This window comes from Eschrichtius robustus, chromosome X (genome assembly GCF_028021215.1).
Source record: "Eschrichtius robustus isolate mEscRob2 chromosome X, mEscRob2.pri, whole genome shotgun sequence".
Taxonomy (NCBI): Eukaryota; Metazoa; Chordata; class Mammalia; order Artiodactyla; family Eschrichtiidae; genus Eschrichtius; species Eschrichtius robustus.
The window spans coordinates 95,612,481-95,635,729 of NC_090845.1; positions in this window are offsets into that span (position 1 = coordinate 95,612,481).

Sequence of the window (23,249 nt, forward strand, 5' to 3'; positions counted from 1 at the left end):
CATCATATTCATAGGTCCCACCCACACTCAAAGGGAGGGGATTATACAGGGCGTGTACACTAGGGGGCAGGAATCTTGAGGGCCATCTTAGAATTCTGCCTACTACAGAGGATTGGAAGATGAAGATAAGGAAATCTCCCACAATGAAGAAAAAAGATGAGAAATAAAGGAGGAAAGAAAAACAATAAAGAAGAAAAATTCAAGGGGACTTCCCTAGTGGCACAGTGGATAAGACTCCTCTCTCTCAACGCAGGGGACCCGGGTTCAATCCCTAGTCAGGGAACTAGATCCCACATGCTTACCGCAAATAAGAGTTCACATGCCACGACTAAGGAGCCCGCCTGCCACAACTAAGACCCGGTGCAACCAAATAAATAAATAAATATTAAAAACAAAAAGAAGAAAAATTCAAGAGGTTCAATGTCTAACATCTAACTGTTAGAAATTCCAAAAAGAAGGAAAAAGAAAATTATCAAAGGAGTACTATGATCAAATTTCCCAACGTTGATGGAAGACATGAGTTTTCTAATTAAAAAGCCAACTGAATGTAATGTAGAATTATGGTTGACCCTTGAACAACATGGGTTTGAGCTGCCCAGGTCCACTTATTTTTTTTCAGTAAGTACTATAGTACTACAGGAACGACCGAGGATATGGAAGGTCGAATGTAAAGACATGCAAATTTTCAACAGTGAAGAGGGTTGGTGCCCCTAACTCCTGCGTCGTTCAAGTGTCAACTGTAATTTTTTCAAAGCTACAGTTCCCAGCCATGTGCAAGGCTTATATACTGAATCCTAGAAAATGCTTACGAAAGAAATCAAACTTAAGTAAATGGGGAGACATACCTGTTCATGGACTGGAAAACTCAGCATGGTTAAAATATCAGTTCACCAAATTGATCAATAGCTTTAATGCAATGTCTATCAAAACCCCCAGAGGTTTCTTGTAGCTATAGATAAGCTTATTCTAAAATTAATATGGAAAGGGTGAGGAATTAGAAAAGTCAAGACAATATATGAAAAAAAGAAAAAAGTTAGAGGAATCACACTGATTTTAAGATTTATATAAAGTTAAGTAATCAAGACAATGTGGTATATTGGTGAAGGGGTAGGCACATAGATTAATGGGACAGAAGAGAGTCCAGACAGAGACCTATAAAAAGAGACAAAGGTAAAAAAGAAAAAAATATTTTAAAAAGACAGAGACAAGGGTGCAAAGGCAATTCAATGGAGAAAATATAGTCTTCAACAAATAATGCTGAAAAAATTAGAAATTTGTATGTTAAATAAAGAACCTTGATCTAAATCTCATACTTAATATAAAAATGACTTAAAATGAATATTCAATCTAAATGTAAAAACCTAAGACTATAAAATTTTTAGAAGACATAAGAGAAAATCTTCATGATCTTGGGTTAGGAAAATAGTTTTTATTTTATTTATTTATTATTTATTTATTTATTAAATAAATTTATTTATTTATTTATTTTTGGCTGCGTTGGGTTTTTGTTGCTGCACGCGGGCTTTCTCTAGTTGCAGCGAGCGGGGGCTACTCTTCGTTGCGGTGTGCAGGCTTCTCATTGCGGTGGCTTCTCTTGTTGCCGAGCACGGGCTCTAGGTGTGCAGGCTTCAGTAGTTGTGGCTCGCGGGCTAAATAGTTGTGGCTTGCGGGCTCTAGAGCGCATGCTCAGTAGTTGTGGCCCATGGGCTTAGTTGCTCTGCAGCATGTGGGATCTTCCCCAACCAGCGCTCGAACCCGTGTCCCCTGCATTGGCAGGTGGATTCTCAACCACTGTGCCACCAGGGAAGCCCGGAAAATAGTTTTTAGACATGGTTGCAAAAGCTTGATCCACAAAAGAAATGAATTGATAAAGTGGACTTCATCAAAATGTAAAACTTTCGCTCTGTGAAGAGAATGAAAAGACAGCCTAAAAACTGGGAGAAAATATTTGCAAATCACATATCTGACAAAGGACTTGTATCCAGAATATATAAAGAACTCTTACAACTCAATAATAAGATTTATTGAAACAAACAAGTTTTTAAAAATGAGCAAAAGATTTGAAGTGCCGCTTTACAATTGAAGATATGAAAGTGGCTCATAAACACATTAAAATGGTCATTCAGGAAATGAGAATTAAAACTTGTATGGTCAGACCACCCAAGATGGCTCTTCCCTTGCTCTCTGTACATCCCCTGCTCTACCAGTCCCTGCTCTACCTACGCCCTACTCACATGACTGACCTTCCCTCTTAATCATAGAGCCTAATCAGTAAATGCCTCTGTGCTTGCCCCTGGCTCCAGCTAATGATTGTTCTAATCTTTAGATCAGAACATCTCCACCATGATAGTTTACCAAGGGGCAGTAAGGGATGTGCTCCTCTGCTGGTTTCCCAGGTAACTGATGAGACAACCTGATATCAATTCCCTCTATAATTGGTAAACTCCCCCCTCCCCCACCCCCCAGCAAAGACTGCTGCCATGTCCTGCCCACCGTTTGCACACTTGGTGGGGTGTCACTTCAGATGCGTAAGGTCCCCCATTCATTAAACCCTTGATGTCTCTGTCGCTGACTCTGGGCTCTTTCTTCAGTCTTGAAGCTGGGCAAGTACAGGGCTTGCAAGCCTGGGGAATACAGCCCAAGAAAACTGCACACAACAATGCACCTCTACACAGCCACTAGAAGTTAAAATTAAAAGGAATATCAATACCAAGTTTTGACAGGAATGTCAAACAACTGGAAGTCTGATTGTTGGTGGGATTTTAAAATGGTACAACCACTTTGGAAAGCATTTGGGTAGTGTCTTATAAAGTTGAGCATATACCTACCATATGATCTAGTCATTCCACTCCTAGAGAGAAAGGAGGCCATATGTCCACACAAAAACTTGTTCTCAAATGTTCTTAGAGGCTATATTTACAATTGTCAAAGATTGGAAATAACTCAAATGCCCAGTAAAAGCAAATAGATAAACAAATTTTGGTATAGCCATACCGTGGAGTACTACTCAGCAATAAAAAGGAATTGACTATTGATTCTCTCAATAACACAGATGAATCTCACAAATATGATATGTGAAAGAAATCAGACACAAAACTATAAATACTGCATGATTCCAGTTATAGAAAATTCTAATCTGTAGTGACAGAAAGCAGGGCAGTGGTTGCCTAGGGATGGGAAGAATGAATTACAAAGGGGCCAGGGAAACTTTTGGGGATGTTGCATATGTTCAATATCTTCATTGTGGTGATTGTTTCACAAATATATACATATGTCAAAACTTAGCAATTGTACACTTTCAACATGTGCAATTTATTGTAGGTCACTTATTCCTCAAAAGAGCTGTTTTTAAAGATTGTAAAAATTATACTAACTTAATTGAACAAAGATCATACATGAAGGATACATATGTATGATTCCATTATATGAAGTTGGAAACCACAAAAATGTTTTATTTTACTTTTTTATTATTTTTTAAAATCTGGTCTCTTTTTATTTTTTTCCTTTTTATTTATTTATTTATTTATCTATTTTTAATTTGGCCGCACAGCTTGCAGGGTCTTAGTTCCCCGGCCAGGGATTGAACCCACGCCCTCGGCAGTGAAAGCACAGAGTTCTAACCACTGGACCTCCAGGGAATTCCTTGTTTTAATTTATTTTGAAATCAGAAGGAAAAATGAACTTTTAGGTCAAAGAAAAGGCTTTAATATATAAGATGAATATACTTGTCTTTATACTAATACAGCCATAAAACATCATTTTTGATCCTTTCTTTTTTTTTTTTAATACATTTATTTATTTATTTATTTAATTTTGGCTGTGTTGGGTCTTCGTTTCTGTGCTAGGGCTTTCTCTAGTTGCGGCGAGCGGGGGCCACTCTTCATTGCGGCGCGCGGGCCTCTCACTATCGCGGCCTCTCTTGTTGCGGAGCACAGGCTCCAGACGCGCAGGCTCAGTAGCTGTGGCTCACGGGCCTAGTTGCTCCGCGGCATGTGGGAATCTTCCCAGAACCAGGGCTCGAACCCGTGTCCCCTGCATTGGCAGGCAGACTCTCAACCACTGCGCCACCAGGGAAGCCCGATCCTTTCTTTTATGAAGAAAGGGCCCATGAAAATCATGATACCTCCTTGTCTGCAGTGAATTATATTTTTAAAGTCACAATAATGTAAACAGTATTTATTAGTTGTCAACTTTTAGAATCAACCGATAAATAAAGCATGGTACATATAATCACAGCTATAGAAGAGTATGTAAATGTTATCAACCTTGACAATGTAAAAGTAATTACACATTTGACAGAAAGTAGAGGTAGAAGGGGGAAAGAGGTGGAGGGCAGGGTACAGACTTAAACAGTTCCGTCTGATAAAAGTGGGGAGTCAAGAGAGGCAGTGTATAGTTGATGGAACAATACATAAGGGTTTACGTACATTATTTAATGTTACAACTGTACTTAGTAATAGAACTACAGTACTATATACCTACATTGGGAGGCGTGGAGAATGAAAGTGCGTGTACTGTTGACCACTGCACACTCATCTATCATAGGAGAAATCCAATAGATGAATGTTTCAAGTTGATAAATCAAGAAAAGAGGACAGAAGCATATTATCTAGAGAAATAAAGGTCAATCCGCAAAAGAATTCAAAGAGAAAGGTTAAAAGTAGCAGCCTCGTGGAACTGAAGGTTGAGGAGAGAGGATGAAAGGATGCTGTTTGTTATACTCGAAGTTGTTCTATAGTGTTTGTGTGGTTTTTTTAACCAGATGCGTGTGTCATTTTGATAAAAATGAAGTCAACTTCTCTCGCCCCTGTTATTCTCTGCTTGAGCACTGATCCCAACTTGTAACTACTTTAGTTATGCGTGTGATGACTCAGTTATTGTCTTTCTTCCCGTTAGACTGTAAGCTCCATGAGGACAAGAAAAGTCTGTCTCTTTTACCACAGTGCCTGGCACATAATGTGACCCGGGAGTCAGGGTTGTACCACACATACCACGCTGGGAACTCCTCATTCAAAGGTCTGTCCAAACTTCCCCTTTAGGACAAACTGGCAGTTAAGATAGAAAATGCCCTGGGGGAATTCCTTGGCGGTCCAGTGGTTAGGGCTCCGCGCTTCTACTGCAGAAGGCATGGGTTCGATCCCTGGTAGGGAAACTAAGATCCCGCCTGCACTGCATGGCCAAAGAAAGAAAGAAAGAAAAGAAAATGCCCTGTTGTGGAAAGGCAATGCCCCCCAAGGAGCAAAAGCAAGGATGGGCATTAGATGAGAAAGGGTCTACAGCCAAATAATACCCCAGAAAGGGCTGGAAACCTTACCTAGTGGGGGTGTGAGCTGAGGAAAATCAGGTATGTACTTATCCCTCCAGCACTGAAATCCTCTTAAAAAGAACATCAAAGAGTGCCTTGAAGGGGAAAAGAAATTCTCAACGGACCTCCTGCAGGTAGAGTAAGGAAGGGGGAGGAGCAGAGGCACCTCTTAGCCTAGGTGAGATGAGCCTACAGCATTTTGACACCAGCTGGTAGATGGCCTTCTTTCAGTTGGCCTGGGCTTGTGCCTGCCAGTAAGCAGAGGCAGGTCCATAGGATGCAGTTGATTTGGCGGTCCTCCCCGACAGCTCTGAAGAGGAATCTGGAAACTGCTTGGTGGCTGAGCTGTAGATTATCTGGGGGTCAGAACAAGAGAGGCTGGAGTAGGGAGCAAGGGAAACAAGCTGTCATAATCTCATAGAGCCACTTCCCTAAGAACCTGGGGGATGCCGGGGCAATGGTTTGGGCAAACCTGCTCATTTCCTGATTAGGCGACTAAAGGTGACCTGTGAGGCCTCTCCCTCCTGACCTCAGCCCCACGCCTGACCACTGCAAAGTCATGGGTACGGAGATTTTTTTTTATACATTTATTTATTTATTTATTTTTGGCTGTGCTGCGTCTTTGTTGCTGCGCGCGGGCTTTCTCTAGTTGCGGGGAGTGGGGGCTACTCTTCGTTGTGGTGCGCGGGCTTCTCACTGCGGTGGCTTCTCTTGTCGTGGAGCACAGGCTCTAGGCGCACGGGCTTCAGTAGTTGTGGCACGTGGGCTCAGTAGTTGTGGTTCGCGGGCTCTAGAGCGCAGGCTCAGTAGTTGTGGCGCACAGGCTTAGTTGCTCCGCGGTATGTGGGATCTTCCCGGACCAGGGCTCGAACCCGTGTCCCCTGGGTTGGCAGGCGGATTCTTAACCACTGTGCCACGAGGGAAGTCCCTACGGAGATTTTTGAGGTTCAGACAACCCCTCAGAACCCCCCGTGGGCTGACTGGGTTTTCCTGGAGAAAATGTTCTTATAATGAGGGGAACCCAGGAACTCCCCTGGCGGTCCAGTGGTTAGGACTCCGTGCTTCCTCTCCAGGGGGCCCAGGTTGAATCCCGGGTCGGGGAACTAAGATCCTGCAAGCCGTGCAGCGTGGCCAAAAAATATAAAAATTAAAACTTAAAAAAAATAATGAGGAGAAAGCCCGTGTGCAGCAACGAAGACCCAACGCAGCCAAAAATAAATAAATAAATACATAAATTGTAACAAATTCAATAAAGACTTTATAAATGGTCCACATCAAAAAAATCTTTTAAAAAAATAAAGAAAATCAGATACCTCCAAAAAAAAAAAAATGAGGGGATCCCAGAAGAGGCCAGCATGGAAAAAGGCCAGTGAAAAATCCGGGGTGGGAGGCAAGATGGCTCCCAGGGAGAAGGTTCCTGGTCAGCAGTCCTAGAGACATTTCCCCCTTTCCAGGGAGGCAGCAAATGGTTTCAGGGTTTCAGCTTTGTCTACCAGGTTCCTGGAACCTCCCTCTGGTCAGCTTCCCCTGCGTTGGGTGAGTTTGAAGATATTCAGTAGGCACTGTGGTCACTCTCTTTCTAGAATAAGTCAAAGACAGGAGTTTATTTGATCCATTTTGAACTACTGCTGAATGTAGCTCTGTCTGCGTCTCCTCCTCAGGAGACAACTGACAGGTTCATTCAAGTGAAGGAGGATGGGGTGTTGTAAGGAGAGAGATGAATACTGAGGCCATTTCTCATAAGTGGGGAGGGCTTGGCATGGAAAGCACAAAAAAATGCCCCTCCCGTGCTGGGCACGGTTCTCAGCGCCTAGGGCAAAGGCAGGACATGATGTGTTGGCAGCACACAGCTTGCTGCCAGGCTGGCAGCTTGCACTGTCCTTGCTACCACCCCCAGGGACCCAGGAGTCTCAGGCCTTAGAACGCAGCTACTACACTCTGGGCGCTGAGGAGTCTCTCAGCCTTAGTATAGTATTGTACAGGGATTGAGAGCCGAACTGCTTTCTTCCTAACGTCTAACTGGTTTCTTCCCAGCTCCCGCACCTGCCTTGGCTTCCTTTTCTCCGAGTTGCTCACCAAATACCCAAATGGAACTGCACATTCAATATCATGTTCCTCTCCTGTCTCTGGAGGCAGGAGAGTCGTTAAAGACACACGCTCTGGAGTCAGACCACCAGGGTTTGCAACCCAACTCTGCCAATGGCCAGGTGTGTGGCTTTGCACAGTTTACTTACCTTTTTTGGTGCCAGGTTTTCATCTCTAAAATGAGAATGACAGCAGTCCTTAACTCGTACAATTGTGAGGATTCAGTGAGACAGGCAACGGGCCTGGCGCCTAGTTAGGGTTCAGTATGTTAGCTATTAATATATGGAAGGAAAAGTCCTTTATTTCCTCTCGCATTCACCTGCTCCTCTAGCTTCAGATACCTGCTCTTCCTTTCCCCAACCACTCTTCTCCAGTCATTGCGAGCCTGTCAGTGCTACATTTTCTTAAAGAAGAGATTTCCCTTGGATCCTTTCCATCTCCTGTAGACCCTAGCGCCGGATAATCACTGGCAACCAGAATTGGAAAGACCTTTTATAAATCATCTAGCTTAATTTGTTCTTTTTGCACATGTCAAACGTCAGAGCCAGAAAGATAAAGTGACTTAATAAAGATCACGCTGAACTAGAACCCCAACTAGCCCTACAGATATTAGCAACGTCAGATGCCAAGGTCCAACCCACATTTAATTCTAGTGGATTCAACGTATACCTGCTAAGGATCTGCTATGTACGTGTGTGTGTATGGTAATAGGTCAGACACTGAGAGGGTTATAAAACTGTTTCAAGTCACCCGTCCTGCTGGAAAAGTTGGCTCTCGGGAGGTTGTGAGGCACTGTATGTCTTAGGAAACCAGGGGTCTCCATTCCTTTGCTTTATATACAGATATGGATCTATAAATAGATATTGATCTAGATTTAGTTTTATGTATATATTATTTTGTATATAGTTTTGCATATGTATTGTACATGTGTGAATATACAAATATACATATAAGTATATATAATTGAATTTAGATTCACCTGAGGAATTTAGTGAATTCTCCTGCCGTCCTTTTTTTTTTTTTTTTTAGCTGCTCTGCAGGGCATGTGGGATCTTAGTTCCCCGACCAAGCATAGAACCTGTGCCCCCTTCAGTGGAAGCACGGAGCCTTAGCCATTGGACCGCCAGAGAAGTCCCTCCCCCCATCTTTTTAAATACCATCTTTCTGCCCTCGTACAGTGGGCATATCTGTGCCAAATGATGGGGTTTGTATACACTCATAAATGGGACTACAGTAGAATTGGTCTTGGGGACAGGTCCCTCTGGCCCTGAATGTAGCCAGCAGGTCCCTACTCTGAAAATAGATGAAAGTCAGGTGCCACTCTTCATGGTGGGAGCAAAGCAAAGGACAATTCAAGGAAGAGAAAAACAAAGCAGTTTAAGTCGCTGTGAGACCTGGAAGGTGAAGGAGACCTACTCATTACTCAAGGAAGGCTCAGCAGGGACCAGAGGTAGAAGATGCTCCTAGAAAAAGAACAGGCTTTGCTGAGAGCTGGATAGTGACCACCAATAGATTGAACTAATAATAGTCCTGAATCAGGGAACCCCTGAGCAAGACAAAACGGGTCTCTGGGTCTTCACATAAAAATGATTTACAGAGTGTTTGTCCCCTGGAAGGTCTTTATGTGTTGAGAAAGACATGTTGGTAGTTGTTTACAGCTCACTGTGAAGCAGTATCCAGCGGATTGTAATCAGGTGCCATGCTCCGGGGGCCACGATCACAGGAAGGCAGGGAGGAGGCCCAAGCTGCTGAGTTTGGTGCCAATTTCCTTGCCTTCAGTAAATCAGCAACACCCCAAGGCCGCCTTGTCCCACTGGCAGCCTTCTTCAGGTCAGGCATGACTGAACCCTCTCTTGTAACCCGAGACTGACTCTGAAATCCTTTCCAAAGCAAATACTAAATAGGATGCAGTGAGATCCTAGGTCTGAACACTTTGGTCACCTCCCATAGATTCTAGTACTGAAGTGGACCTCGGTGTATTTGAATTGATGAAGGGAGGGAGGGAGGAAAAAAGGGAAGAGGGAAGGGGCAGTGCATTATACAAGTTTTAGGAAACTAGCCTTCCTTCTCTTCAGCATTGGGGCCCATAAATGTGGTTACTTTTCTGTCCCCAGTATACTGGCCCTCTCAGCAGCACTGGACACAGCTTGTCTGAGACACTCTCCTTTCTAGGCTCTCATGATGCCACAACCTTCCTGACTTGCCTTACCTTGTGCTTTCCTAGTCTGCTTTGTTGACTCCGTTTCCTCCACTCTACCTCTAAATGTTTGAGATGCTTTAGGGCTCAGCCCTAAACCCCTTTCTCACTCTCTTCCAAGATCATTTCATCCAGTCCCACAGCTCTAAATGGCATTTTTAAGATGAACACCCCCATATTTCTATGTGTGGCCCTCATCTCCTCTTTGAGTTCCAGACATATGACATGATGGCACAGGGTCTGGAGTCAGACAGCCCGAGTTTGAATCCTGGCTCTTCCACTTACTATGTGACCTTAAGCAAGTTGTTTAGCCTTTTTTGCCTCTATTTCCTCATCTTTTTAAATACCATCCTTCTGCCCTAGTACAGTGGGCATATCTATGCTAAATGCTGAGGTTTGTATACACTCATAAATGGTACTATAGTAGAATTGGTCTTGGGGACAGGTCCCTCTGTAAAGTGGGATGATAATAATTCCTGACCTCACAGTGTTGTTGTGAGAATTAAATGATCTAATACGTGTCAAGCATCTGGGACAGTATTTGGCACATAGTAAGCATCAATAAAAGTTTGTTGTTGTTATTTCATCTGACTGTCTACTTGGCATCTCCTCTTGGGTATCTTATAGGCATCTCAGACTTAACACAGCCAAGACAGAACTCTTGATTTCTACCCGCAACATCACTCCTTCCCCACTTTCTATCATCTTTAGTACATGGGCACCACCAATCATCCAGTTGCTCAGGGAAAACCCAAGTGTCATCCTTTTGGTCATCCTTTTACCTCATCTCTTATACCTAATCCTTCAATACAGCTTGTCAAACTCCCAAATATATCCAGAATCTATCTACTTCTGTCTCTTTCCACTGCTACCATCTTAGCCCAAGCCAGCATCATCTCTCACCTGGATCAATCCTTCACATATATGCCAACAATCTATTTAAAGTAGTTTTTCAGATCATGTCACTCTCCTGCTTAAAACTGTTTAATGGCTTTCTATTGGATTTAGACTAGAATCCAAACCCTCACCATGGCCTGTAAGGCCCTCCAGGATCAGGCCTCTGTCTCTCTCCAAACTCATCTCCACATTCACTGGCCTTCTTTAGGTTCTTAGTTCACACTAAGCTAGCTCAAACCTCAGGGCCTTTGCACTAGCTGTCCCTTCTACCTAGAATGTCTTTATCCCCAGAGCCTCATATGATTGGCTCCTTTTATCATTCAGAAGTCAGGTTAACTGTCACAACGTTACTTCCTCTGAGAAGCATTTCTCCACTACTTAATCCAAAGTGGCTTCCCCCTGGGAATTCCCTGGCGGTCCAGTGGTTAGGATTCTGTGCTTTCACTGCTGAGGGTACAGGTTCAACCCCTGGTCAGGGAACTGAGATCCCACAAGCCACGCAGCACAGCTAAATAAATAAATAAAGTGGCTTTCCCCCATCACTGTTTCATTTTCTTCATATCTGAAAATATCTTATTTGTTCATTTGTTGACTAGATTTTGTCTCTCCCTCCCTTCTAGAATGTTAGCCCCATGAGAGCAGGAACCTGGTCTGTCTTGTTCGCTATGTGTCCTCAAGTGCCTAGGAACATCACAAGGTTAAGGAATTTATGTTTGAAAGGATTGCTTTTAAAAATTGTGATAAAATACACATAACATTTACCACTTTAGTCATGTTTAGGTTTACGGTTCAGTGGCATTAAGTACATTCACATTGTGGTGCAACCATCACCACCATCCATCTCCAGAACATCCGCTACCACACTTAAGTATCCTAGCAATTCTGTGAGGTAAGTATTATTATTATTATAATTTATAGATGAGGGAAAGAAGGCACGGAGAGATTAAGCAACTTACCCAAATTCCCACAGCTAAAAAGTGACAGAGCTGGGATTTGAACGCAGGCAGTCTGCTTTAGAGCCTGTGCTCTCATCCACTGGCTTTCTGTACTAGATAAGTAAAGAAGATGCAGGGCAAGGCATGGGGCACATTGTGGCTGTTAAGACCCTGATGAAAAAAGAAAGTCACAGTTAGTAGCTTCAAAGCATGCCTTGAGAGTATAGAGAAAGTAGTGAAAGGGTGGTCCTTTTTTTTTTTTAAAGAATTCTTTTTTTTTTTTTTTAAAGAATTCTTTTTCTTTTTCGTGTTTTTGTTTGTTTGTTTGGTTGGTTTTTTTGGGCTGCATTGGGTTTTCGTTGCTGCGCGGGCTTTCTCTAGTTGCGGCGAGCGGGGGCTACTCTTCGTTGCGGTGCGTGGGTTTCTCATTGCAGTGGCTTCTCTCGTTGTGGAGCCCGGGCTCTAGGCGCGCAGGCTTCAGTAGTTGCAGCATGCAGGCCCAGTAGTTGTGGCTCGCGGGCTCTAGAGCACAGGCTCAGTAGTTGTGGCGCACAGGCTTAGTTGCTCCGCGGCATGTGGGATCTTCCCGGACCAAGGCTCGAACCCGTGTCCCCTGCATTGGCAGGCGGATTCTTAACCACTGCGCCACCAGGGAAGCCCCAGGGTGGCCCTTTTTAAGATTCTTGCTCCTCAAAGGCAGTTTTATTTGTCATGGCAGAACAGAGTGGTGGTCAAGTTCATGGGCTTTGGCATCAGATAGACGTGGGCTTGAGTCCCAGTGCTGCCAATTACTAACTAGTAAGTTATTTCACTTGTCTGTGCCTCTGTTTCCTCACCTATGGTCAAGGATGAAGGCATTTACCTCATAGAAATGTTTTGAGGATTTAATGAGACCATTGATGTGACCTGCATGGCACCATGCCTGGCACGTGGTAAAGGCTCAGTAAACATAGGCTCTTGCTCCCCAACCAATAAACGGTGCACACCCCTCCCCCAGCTAACCCACTCTTTTGATTCAAGAGATCTCCCAGGCCAGGCTGAAGTAGTTGCACTTGAATAACTTCCTGGGCCATCAAGGTGACTAAAAGTGATCCCTCCCAGAGCAGAGAAAGGTTCTTCCTTCAGCTGAGGACACATTCCCACTGCCCCACTTTGAGCCCCAGGAAATAATGCATTTCTGACTTTCTTAGAACAATCACCTTTTCCCAGCTTCCAGCTACTCCGGGTTCAGGAACTCAGAGCATCTTGCTAGGCAATCACAATTGTTTTTAATCATAAAAAGGACATTTACATGCCTTTTTTTAGTCAAGTTTAATCTCAGGGAACAGGAAGTGAAATCAATGTTTATTTGGCTCAACTGCAGACACTGAGCCACCAGCGGAGGGAACTGTTGTATGAAAGACCAACTTCCCCGACTTCCCAGTTTTTTTCTTGGCTACCTCTGGATTGATTAATTTCAGAGAAACTGAAGAGGGTCCAAGGAAGGACCATCAAAATGATTAATAAAAGGCAGAAGCTACTGAATGGTGCTAGGAGCTTCCAGTGAAGGGCAAGAAAAGGGGATGGGGAGGGGGAGGCTGAAAACAAAGCAGCCACCGGAGACTGCAGAGCTGCAGGCAGCCTGAACCCAGCTACCTCCCTGGCCCAGTATCGGGCCAGGCACTTTGGGAGATGAAAAGGAGCTCAAGGCTTGGCCTTTGCCCACAAAGGTAGGGAGACGGGGCTATGCCCGCAAAAGGACAAATTACAGTCCAAGCTGAAAATACAAGTGCTGCAACAAGGCACTCACTCTCTGATACATGCCAAATGGCTGGTGCAGTGAGAAGGGCTCAGCACTCTGAGGAGGATGGGACCTCCACAGGTGATGGGGCTGGAGCCTAGGGGAGGGACACGATGTGGCCGGGCAGAGAAGAGGGAGAGCAACATAGGCTGGAGAAAGTGCAAGATCGAAATGCAGGAGGCAGGGTAGAAGCAAGGAAGAGTGAGGAGCCATGCCTGGTGGAGTGAGCACTTCTTGGTATGGACTAAGCGGGAGATGGGCGCTAGCAGAGGAGTTTGGATTTTATGCTACAGGCGGCTGAGCAGGGGGGTGTCTTGCCACCAGCCCTGCTTTGGCAAGATGGCTTTATTGAGGCATGGTGGATCGGAGGTAGAGACAGAGAGACCAAGCCTAACAGCACAGCCCTGAAGAAACCTCCTACAGCTGCAGCCACTGAAAATGTGCTCAAGTGCAGAGAGGGGCCAGGCCTCAGTTGACAAAGCAGCTGGAGCCCAAGCATCTCTCCAAAAGATGCAGTCTAGCCTCCACACCCTGGGACCATGGCCTCCGTTCTCTCAGGCCCACCAAGCCCATGGAGCTGGTCACCATTCAAAGCACAACTCAGCAAGCTTAGGCCTGGACCAAGGACAGATTTCTGGGCAGATGATATCTCTGTTATAAATAGAGAATTTGACTCCAGGTGGGAAATTCAATTTGTGGGAGCAGATGAAATCTTCTGAAACCAAGATCTGATTTCCTGAGCAAATGTCCTTTGGTCTTAATGAACAAGAGAAGGAGGTAGGGAAAAGAAGCTATAATTAGGCTTTTTCCTTAAATAGGAGGCTTCTTGGATTACCAGGGAACTGCCTGCAGTGCCTTAACAAATGCCTCCCATTTCGGAGCCATGACTTTTGAGGTAGAGAACGCCATTCAATATCGATGCATCACTTAGGGATGGTTGCAAAGTGCTTTTCAGCTCTTGTCATTCATTAGGCATCCCCATCTCCCACCCGCTCACCTCTCCCCGTCCTTTCCTAAGGCCCACCCCACCAGGAACGTGGCAAGTCTTCTGCAAGTTGAAAAGATGAGAACTCGCAGATAGAAAGGTTAATCAATTGACTCCAGGCCAAACACAGCAAGTTACTGACAGCCCAGCAGTGAGAATGTTCTAGTCAGGCCTTTCTGGGGGTTATTGCTGTAGCCCACTGAAACACACAAACCAATGCCCGCTTTTCCTTGCAAAGCTAATATTTTTTTTTCTTCCCTGTCTGGTGAATGGCAGGCAGAGGAACAGAAAATGAGGTCCAGGACTTCCCTGGTTGTGCAGTGGTTGAGAATCCGCCTGCCAATGCGGGGGACACGGGTTCGAGCCCTGGTCCGGGAGGATCCCACATGCCACGGAACAACTAAGCCTGTGCACAACTACTGAGCCTGCGCTCTAGAACCCACGAGCCACAACTACTGAGCCCGCGTGCCACAACTACTGAAGCCCACGCGCCTAGAGCCCATGCTCTGCAACAAGAGAAGCCACCGCAATGAGAAACCTGCGCACCGCAACGAAGAGTAGCTCCTGCTCGCCGCAACTAGAGAAAGCCCACGCGCTGCAACGAAGACCCAACGCAGCCAAAACTAACTAACTAGATAGATAGATAGATAGATAGATAGATAGAAAGATAGATAGATAGATAGATAAATAAATAAATAAATAAAAATAAAAAAAAGAAAATGGGGTCCAGAAAAGACAGAGTGAAGAAAAGAGAAATTAGTGACAGACAGAAAACGCGAATGGCAGAAGCCGGCTGAGCCTCCAGGCCTGGTGTTCCTGAGCCCCATGCTCAGACGGAGTCAGCATGGAAAAGAGGGAGGGCCACTGTCACCAGGAATCAATCACTTCCTACCTGTGTGGTCCTGGACGGTCAGTTAAGTCAACCTGAGCCTCAATTTCCTCATCTATAAATGGGGATTATAGCAGCCCTACATGCCTCACAGTGTTATTGTGAAAATCAAATAAAAGCCAACTAGAGATTGTCTGAGGGTGAACCAGGAAAGGCCTCCATACTCTCAAACTCCTCAGCCACCTGCCTCCATGTCAAACATTCCCACCGTTCATCACACTTTTGGAGAAAGACATTGATAGCTTAGCTCTGGACAAGAATGCAAACTTTTGGGCGGGGAACTCATTGGCCCATTAGCACTCACTAGCACATTAGCAATAATTCATTTATCAGATTACTGGGGCCCCCCAGGGCTTTGAGGGGAGGTAGATTTAAACACTCTTTCTTCTCTAGAGTCTTTCAAGGGACATTTATCTCTGGGTGTGTTTTCCTTCCAAAAAGGTCCGGGTGCATCCTTTTGTAAGTTTGCATCCCCATGAAAAGCATTGGGCAAATATTCAACCCTCCTTTGGGTTTTTTTCCAGGGGGACCTTAGGCACAGAGAGGTTAAGTCAAGCATCCATGACCACACAGTGGCCCAGCCAGGATGGAGAGCCTATCAGATCAGAAGCACCCAGGCCTCTGCTCACCAGCCTGGGAACGTTTCCTGTCATCCATCCAGTTTCTCCTTTTGAAATTTCACCCCACTCCCACCCCAACCCAGAGAGTTATGAGTAAGGGTGAGGAGGCTGGGTCCTGGCAGCAGTGTCCCAAGCACACACCCGGAATCCCTTGTGGGGAAGAGCTGTACCGCTGGCGGCAGCAGCAGCAAGCACTTGGCGTCTGACGGGCTCTGTCAGCATCCATTGAAATTGGTGTTTTGCTTCCTAACTCCAGGAGGGCAAACATGCCTAAGTGCCAGCAGTGGGGAGAGAAGGAAGGCACACAAGGAAGCGATGGGCGATTCCCCAGAGTCTGTCAATTCAGCTCCTACTCCAAGGCCTTCCTGAGCCACTGGCCCTCTCTCCACGGGGCTCCCTGTGCATGAGGGAGGTGGGCGGGGAGGGCCAGTAGTGCAGAAGGTAGAGAGAGAGAGAGAGAGAGAGAGAGAGAGAAGAAGAAAGAGAGAGACAGACAGACAGACTAGAGAGAGACACAGAGAGAGAGAGAAAAAGGAAGCTCCAGAGTAGGGCCAGGGCAATGCAAGGCTGCTGGTGGGGAGATTTTCTTATTCCCTCCCTTCAATGGCCTCTCCTTTGGCCCTGGCCCCCAACTCTCCCAGAGCAGCATTCTTTCTCCTCAGCCTTGCTTTGGCTGTGCTTGGATGCAGGTTTGTCCCAGGGCACTTGCTAAATACAGAGTCTGAGGGTCCAGGATGGGGCCCAGGAATCAGCATTTTCAATGCAACAGGACCACACCTGGGGAAAGGCTGCGGTCGAGCTCGGACACCCTACCCCACCGCACCCCAAGGAAAGGTCCCTGGTCACTGTCTCATCCCCTCACAGCTCTGCCCTCCGAGAGGTGACAGGCAATCTGATAGATTTATTCAGGTGAGTGCATTAATGGGCGCTAATGACTTAATGTGCTGTCCATTCCAGATAACATGTGCAATTTACCAGGACCTTCCGGAGGCTGGGCCTTAACCCAAAGGAGAATTTCCGGCACACACAGCTGGGGGGCGGTGAATGTGAGTAAGGGGAAGGCTCGCATCACGCCAGGTGGGAGGCTGCCGCTGCCCTCTGGCACCTAGGGGTACAGCTGGTTCTGCTGCGGGTCCTGCGGGAGAAATTGAGCTTCACGAGAAGACAGGCTCCCCCTACACTCTTCCGCGCCCCAACACTCCAAACTGTTCCAGTCATTCTTTCTGTTCACCGCTGTCTTCAGTAGAGATAGTGGGTCAAAAGCAAGCAGGTTCTGGGATGATGCGTTCATTCAGAGCTGCTCGAATGGGGGTGCCTGTACCTCTTGTGGGGTACACAGGGCCACGGGATAAACACAGTGCACTTTTATGGAGCCTCAAGGTATGCAAGGATTTTAAAGCTATGCAATACTTACATGGTAAGTCAAACACCAGCGTACTATGGAATAGAATCTGAAAATTCATGTTTCTGAAATAAATTGTGAGACTTTGAAGAAATCTGGCACTTTGGGCCATTTTGGCCTTCACGGCCGGGTTCTCATTTATTCCGTTCTTAGGGACTCCGTGTGTGCATTGGTAAAAGTTGAGAAGCACTGCCAGTTACAGTCTGTGTTTCCCTAAGTATAGATTAGTTTATCGGATTATCTAAGACTAGGACAAGGGATGGATACATTTTGATGGGGGACAGAGATTGCATTTGGGAAACACCCAGAGCCTGAGGGGTTGTCTAGGGAAGGGCACGCAAAGAGGATCCAGGAAGAAAGGGGCTTATTGAGGGGAGGTGTGGGGGGATGCTAGGAAATCTTGTTCAGCCAATCTCCATCGGGTAGGTGAGATGAGCAGAAGCAGGGAAGGCTAGGGAGCCCGCAACAGCAAAGAGGCCTGGGATTTATGGATGCAAAGAGTGTCCCTCTGACCCCAAGCCTCAGAGAAGCGCCAAGACCCCATTCTGGTCACAGGGCACCTCTGTAGGAAGAACTACAGTTCTTGAATTACAGGGGCATGAATTGAGACTGGGAAGCTGGGAGCTAGCTGGGACCCACAGAATGAGCAGGTGGCAGGGCCCGCCAGGCAGCTGCGTTGGAGGGGAGAGGGCACCAGCCAGCGAGGCTTTGGGAAAGGACTGGCTGGCAGTTTGCAGCTCATCAGCCCAGGAGCTGGTCCTTTAGTGTCTCCCAGCCCACACTGGGTGGGCAGGCTCAGCACACAAAGGGCCACTAAAAAGCCCTCTTAGCGACAAATCCTAGCGACAATTCCTTTGAAATGGCCCTTTTCCGTCTGCATTTTTTTCTGGTTTCTCTCTGGCCTCCTGCTTTCCTGGTAGCTCCCAGTTTCCCCAGGAGCCCAGGAAATCGGGAGGTTCCTCTCGATTTTTCTCCACCCACCCTGTCCCAAACATCAGGGCCCTGGTTGGCCCCAGATGCTTTAGGATTGGTGGGTGTCTTGCCAAAAGGCAAGATGGAGACCAAGGGGCTGGGGCTGAAAAATTACAAAGTGAGTGGTTTCCTCCTTGATGGTTCTGATTATGCCATCCCTCCTTCTACCACCCCAGGGCCTGCCTAGCCAACTGGGAGGGGGGGGGCAGGCCTTGCTGCCTTAGGCAGATGCACTTCCTGCTCTTGCCATTGGCCATTGGTGATACTCTGCTCTTCACTTATTCATCTTTCCCTGGATGCTAGTGGATTACTCGATTGTCCCAGCAGAGGCAGGTAGTTGAGTATGTCTCTGGAAAAGGCTACCAGCTTGTCTACACTGTATAACCCCAGTTGAAGGCTGGGAGTCACAGCCTTTTTGGAGACACTATAGCTGTTGCAGTCAAATTGGCATGGGTTCAAATCCTGGATTAGGCCCTACTAACTGTGTGACTTTGTGGAGATTACTTAACCTCTCTGAGCCTTCATTTTCCTTTAAAATAGCCATAATCATAATACCTACTCTTTCATTTTCCTTTAAAATAGTCATAATCATAGTACCTACTCTCTCAGGTTTATTGTGAGGATTACACTCGCAAATGCACGCAAAATGCTAGCACGGTGCTTGGCCCATAATAAGTGCTCAATAAAAGTTAGCAAGTATCATTATTATTACTATTAATGCTCATTCTGTGGTTGGAATCCAGGTTCCACTACTTATTGCTATGTGAGTCTTGGCTACTTCCTCCTCTGTAAAAAAAAAGGATGATCATGTTCCCTAAGTAAGAGGGTTGTGATAATTGTGAAATGAGTTAATGCATGTAAAGCTCTCAGGGCTGGCTGGAGGTCCTACCAGGGAAGTGGAACTAATTGTATCCCCTGGGATGAAGAACCATCCGCCTTTTCCTAGGAGCGTTAGCAGAGCGCCCAGCTCAAAGTGAGTGATGGGTCGATAAATGGTAATCAGTATTACTATTATTACTGAAGGCCAAGAGAGTCTCTGTCCATTTATTCCTGGATTCTCAGTTAAAGGCGAGTTGAGTTGCTTGGTTGTTAACTGTCGATTACAGTCCAAGGTGCCAGTGAGGCTGGGCTGCCTCCATCCACTCTCAGTGTGCAGGGGAGAAAAAGAGTGCCACTTATTAGCTTCTTCTCAATGTACTGATTTCAATAGGAAATAGACTTCTGGCTGGAAGATCGTCATTCGTCATCCAATTGTGATGAGATTTGAAGAGACTAAATGTTTATCCCGAGGGGATCTTCCTCACCAAATTTCAGTGTGACTGGATTGAGGGTCCCAATTTTACATGCAAGTGTTTATTTTGCTGCATTTGGGCACAGGGTTAAGAATGTTGAAGAACCCTCTCTGTACCCTGCCTCCTGCTCTCCCTCCTCCTTGTTGAGCACAGGGGGTGCAGACAGTTTGTCAAATAACAAAAACAGAAACAAATCCTACTGGGAATTCCCTGGTGGTCCAGTGGTTGGGACCCCGCGATTTCACTGCCAAGGGCGTGGGTTCCATCCCTGGTTGGGGAAGTAGGATGCCGCAGGCCGCGCAGCATGGCCAAAAAAACCCAAATCCTACTATGTGATTCTGGATTCTGGGGAGGGTAGGGAGGGTGGGTGGGAGGGGGTGTTCTCCTTTTGGAAATGAAATCCGCCAATGTGCATGTAGGCTCAAGAACTCATTTTGTCCAAGAGTAAAACAGAATGCAAATGCTACATCACTTCAGGACTTCCCTAGTGGTGCAGTGGTTAAGAGTCCGCCTGCCAATGCAGGGGACACGGGTTCGAGCCCTGGTCCAGGAAGATCCCACATGCCGCGGAGCAGCTAAGCCCGTGCGCCACAACTACTGAGCCTGAGTGCCACAACTACTGAAGCCCATGCACCTAGAGTCTGTGCTCCTCAACAAGAGAAGCCACCGCAATGAGAAGCCCGCACACCACAACAAAGAGTAGCCCCCGCTCGCCGCAACTAGAGAAAGCCTGCGTGCAGCAACGAAGACCCAACACAGCCAAAAATTAAAAATGAAAATAAATAAATAAATTTATTTTTTAAAAAACCTACATCACTTCAGACAGGAAATAAGCAGAGTGAGAACCAAACGGGGAGCCTTTTAGTAGGCGACTAAGAGGCAGATTCCTCTTGAGAAAGAATGACAGCTACCATTAACTGTGATCTTTACATCCATTATCTCATTTAATACCCCCAATAACTCTGTGAAGTAGGTTCTGCCAGCATCTCCATCTCACAGGTAAGGCTTAGAGAGGTTAAGTGACCTACCTAAGGTTACACCTCTAATAAGAAGCAGATTCTAAACGCTGTGTACTTAATCTCTATTCTCAACTGTACCTTGCCTCACTCCTCACCCAGGAGCCCTCACACATGCATATGTCCAGTGATACAGTCCCTCCCAATACTCTCTCCCCTTCAGTACCCCTTATTTGCTTGTGTTTACTGCACAGCAGAATGACTGGAGACTGGCATCTGCTCCCAGCGAGCCCAGCAAGCAGCAGAAGATGGCTAATCAGAGTTGTAAAATGCATTTGTTTTAGTTATTAACCCGTTGAGTTTTAATTGTAAGAACTGGTACAAACCAACTTATTGGTATGTGTTATTAATGTTCAAATTAATAAGGGGCGAACTGGGTAAGGATCAGGGAACTCTGGAGGGGATGCCCCCGCCCCGGAGACACCACCCCAAGGAAACCAGCTAGGGACCGTCTGGCCGCAAAGAGCATTATTCATACTAGACAGCTGGTTCCCTGCTCCCTCTCCAGTCCCTGGAGGCAGGAGGCCAGCTCTTCCCTGCTTCTCTTCACCTCTCTCTTTTGGAAGGATTAGAAATCAAGTCTGAGTCACTTCTCTAGCTAGACTAGACTTTTTTTTTTGGTACTAGCTCAGTGTGTCTGTGGCCCCACGTGTGATCCGTGTGTGTCCCCGTGTGTGTGTTGTGCTCTTCAGAGCATCTTCCTGTGTGTTGGTCTGCCTGTGCGTTTGCCCAGGAATGCTGTGTGTCTCTCTCCCTGGTATGTCTTTACTTTCACTCACCATCCATTTGTAATAATTCCTTCGGCTTGTTTTTCCAGCCTAGGCTAACCCATCCAGATGCAGGGAATTTCCATCCTTTTTTTCACAGTAGGAAGTGCCAGGAAGGAAGCAAAAAGTGTGCTCAGTGGATAGATGGGCAAATCTGCTAGTCAGCTACTCCACTGCTGATCCCAGCTGCGGGGAGCCACAGAGCCCTGCACTGGGAGCTCTCCTCTGTATCCTGGAAATTCCACGCAGCTCACAAGACCATCCTCTTGCCCCAGGATTGCCCCCCAGTAGCCCTCCAGCCTCTTCTGAGGCTTTACCCAAATGCTTAAGTAGAACTGGAGGTGGGGAAGAGATTCCAACTGGAATGGGTCCCCTTTTCCCAACAGCCTCCCTTCCAGAGTCCAGGCACACAAGGGAAATTGAGGAGGGCTCACTTTTCACCCTAGAACTGCTGAGGCTCAAGTGTGCCAATGTTAGTTGTGTCTGCGAGGGGCCTCTGGCGTGCAAAAATTCTCCACGCATTTGGCATCACCAGAGGCTTCAACTCCACCCTTTCCTTCTGTTTTTCTTTTCCCTGGCCTCAACTTTGCCCTCCCAGACCCACTGTCCAGCTTCCCAGTCCCTGTGGGTCCCCACTGAGGCTACCTTTTAGGGGACAAGAAGAGCGGCCTTTCTTCTAGATCCCCAGAACTCCTCCAAAGGGGTCTGGAGCCACCTGGGAGACCAAGAGCCTTCCTTGAATCTCGGTTGCTACATGTTTAGTATTCACAGCGTGTCTCTTAAAAATGTCCTGAGATCATTCATCAGGCACTGTGCTGTGTGCCTGGTTGCTCTCCTTTGGGAGTGTGTGTGTGTGTGTGTGTGTGTGTGTGTATGTGTGGTGTGCAGGACCCTCCCTCCATCTGCTGGTGAACACAAACACGCACACACATGTTAACCTCCTTCCCTTCTCACCAAACCAACCGCATGCTCTAAGCGGACCTCTGCCAGCTGGCAGATCGCTCCCTTCCTGAGGTGGGCTCCCGAACTGGGCCTGGGCTCGAAACAGCTCGCACTCCAGTGCTGGGGAGAGGCGCCGCGAGCTGGAGACGGAGCCGAAACTCAAGGTGCGTGTGGACGTTGGCGGTGGCGACCAGAAGGGGAGCTGCAGGGAGGGCCACCCCAGCAGAAGGCGAGCAAACGGGGGGCGAGGGGGTGCTCGGGGAGGCAAGGTCAGGGGCCGGGGAATGGAGTCCCGAAGCGAGCGTTCCCGTGGCCCCTTCTCGGCAGTTCACTACCCGCCCCCATTACCCCCACTTTCGCGGGTGCACTTCGGAAATTGGCTTGCCCTCTTCGCTGCCAGCAGTTCCCGGCAGAGCCCAGGCGGAACGGTCAGGTTCAAAAAGTGAGGCAGCGTCGGGCTGGGTAGCTGGGTGGCTGGGTTGTATCCTGGGAGATTCTTTCCCCAATTGTCAATTTTGTGCGTATTTTTAGTTGTGACCCGAGCCGGCAGCTGTGCCTTTAAGCCGCGTTCCCATTCGGGGAAACCGATGCCCGCACTCGAGGGTCGGGAGGCGCCGGAGAGGCCCCTCATTCCGTACTCCCCCCTTTCCTCCCCCTCCCCTCCCCTCCTCCGCCCCCTCTCCCCTCCCCCGCCCCCTCTCCCCTCCCCTCCTCGGCCGTCCGGCCGTCTCGCCGCCATCCGTCACCTCGCAGCCTGCCGCACTCCTGGAGCGAGCGAGAGACGAGCGAGCCACGGCGATGGTGCCGCCCGCGGCGCAGCCATGGAGCCCGCCCGAGGAGCCCGCGCGCGCCGCTGCCAGCCTGCCCGCAGCCCGCCGCCTGCGCGCCAGCTCCCCGCGTCCCGGGCCAGCTGCTGCCGCCCCGCCAACCTTCGCCCGCCCCGCCGCCCGGCGCCACTGAGCCCCACGCCCGTGCCGGGCTCGGGGACACGGGCGCCCTAGTCCCGCTGCCGCCGCCGCCGCCGCCGCGCCACCGCCGCCGCCGCGCCGCCGAAGAGCAGGAGGAGGAAGAGGAGGCGGAGGAGGAAGGTAAGAGGCGCGCTGCCTAAAGGGAGGCGCACCCGCAGTCTCAGCCCGGCTGGGGGTGAGGCGCGGCGGGAGCGTGC